Source organism: Rhinopithecus bieti, unplaced genomic scaffold (assembly GCF_001698545.2).
Source record: "Rhinopithecus bieti isolate Rb0 unplaced genomic scaffold, ASM169854v2 repeat_11475, whole genome shotgun sequence".
Taxonomy (NCBI): Eukaryota; Metazoa; Chordata; class Mammalia; order Primates; family Cercopithecidae; genus Rhinopithecus; species Rhinopithecus bieti.
In genome coordinates, this window is record NW_016833952.1 from 1 (window position 1) to 1,925 (window position 1,925).

Here is a 1,925-nt window from a genome sequence, read left to right on the forward strand (position 1 = left end):
GGGAGGCTGAGGCGGGTGGATCACCTGAGGTCAGGAGTTCACAACCAGCCTGGCTAACATGGTGAAACCCCATCTCTACTAAATACAAAAAAATTATCCAGGCGTGGTGGAGTATGCCTGTAATCCGAGCTACTTGGGAGGCTGAAACAGGAGAACCGCTTGTACCTGGGAGGCGAACGTTGCAGTGAGCTGAGATGGTGCCATTGCACTCCAGCCTGGGCAACAAGAGTGAAACTCCTGTCACAAAAAAAAAAAAAAAAGAGTATTTCGAAATCCCAAATCTAAAACCCTTCCAGTCCCAAGTATTTCAGATAAGGAATATTCAACCTGTATGAATGTTCCTAGGGAAAAGAGACAGCCAAAATATAAGACCATGTATAAGAACTAACTTCAGTAGACAGAAAGAAAGAAGTGCCAGGGGAAGAAGAAAGAGACTGCATTTTAAAACCACTATACAAATTTGAGCTGTAAGAAACATTGACATTTTCTATAAGCATGCTAGAGCAAACAGGAGAAATTCATAAGATATTTTCTAGAAAACAAAAAAACTTAACAAGATTTATCAAGGAAAAGGAAGAATAAAAGTTAAATATAATGGCAAGAAAATGTTCCTACTAATTTTATTTATCCAGGCATGTCTTAAATATGGCTATTTGTTACACACAGGAATTCTGCAGACATGTTGACATGATAGTGAAATACATAAATATGTAATGAGAAAAAGTTGAAATGTGGATAAAACAAAGTCTTTACAATCAAAGACTCACCCCTATTAGTGAGTTTTTGGCATTTCCGATTGTAGTCAGGGCACTGAGGTCAAATATAACTACAAATTTTGCATTGTCTACATTGAACACATGATTCTTAAAAGCCTCATGCTTTATTTCAGAACAGGCCTCAGGAAGTTGCAGACTATGTAGGAGGTTGTTTAGGGCACAAGTCATTTCTCCCAATATTAACTTCTAGGCAGTCTCCAAAACAGGAATATTCTTCAAGCTGAGCACTGCTTGATAAACAGCATGGGCTACAGCAACAACCTGAAAAACAAAAAATTCAAGGAAGCGATAAATGGAAAATAAACCACTATCTGTATTAGTGCTGATGATACAAATAAATTTAAAATTGATCAATTCACTGTCTGTAACACTTAATATTTTAATTTTTTAAAAACCAATCAGAAAACGGACACAGATCAGTATGCTATTTCAAATCTATAAAGTTTTATCACAAATAAAGAGTACTACAAATGAGAACTGTCAATATGAAATTTCCAAAATGGCCTTTTTTTTTTTTTAAAAAATAATCAACATCAAAAGACATATGCAAACAGCAGTTTAAGACTGATTTTCTTAAATCTACCAAGAAAGTCTGTGGTGGATTTGACTCAGGGGGTGGTTGAAAAGCCAGTCATTTTTGTTTACAAAATATACAGTACTTCTTAATTTATAACTTTATAAATGTGTCAGCTTGTTTTACTCTTATGAAAATTTAATAAATTTAATAACAGCAAAAGATGCATAGTCTGAAAAGAGTATCTGGCACATCATTCATCAAAGTATTCAGTATGATTATCAAGAAATATAAATTGAAAAGAACAAATACAATCACTATATTCTAAATCAAACATTTCACATTTCACTCAATTTCACTTATGTAGCCTGGTAAGCAACATTAGGTCCAACTCTTCAGTGACCCAAGTTGTCAAAGTTCATTATCAATGTATTACTCACCTCTTTTTCTTTATGATAACGCAAGAATAGTAGTTTAGATGATGGTATAAACAGTTTTTCTACAAATGATGATGGCAGTTTTGTATTTATTTGTTCAACAATCTAAAAGAATAAAATTTTTTAAAAATGAGCTTCTCAAATTACAAAAAGACATGGAGAAACCTTACATGCATACTGCGAAGTGAAAAAAGCCAA

The 1,925-nt window shown here is 33.8% G+C and overlaps 1 pseudogene across 1 annotated transcript; it reads right to left on the bottom strand.

Moving 5' to 3' along the window:
* Positions 1-7: 7 nt before the first annotated feature.
* LOC108524635 (zinc finger protein ENSP00000375192-like) lies at positions 8-1,925 on the bottom strand (annotated as a pseudogene). The gene is made up of 2 exons (XR_001884100.1): positions 1,731-1,925; positions 8-1,037 (listed from the first exon to the last, which is right to left on the bottom strand). The product of XR_001884100.1 is annotated as a zinc finger protein ENSP00000375192-like (transcript).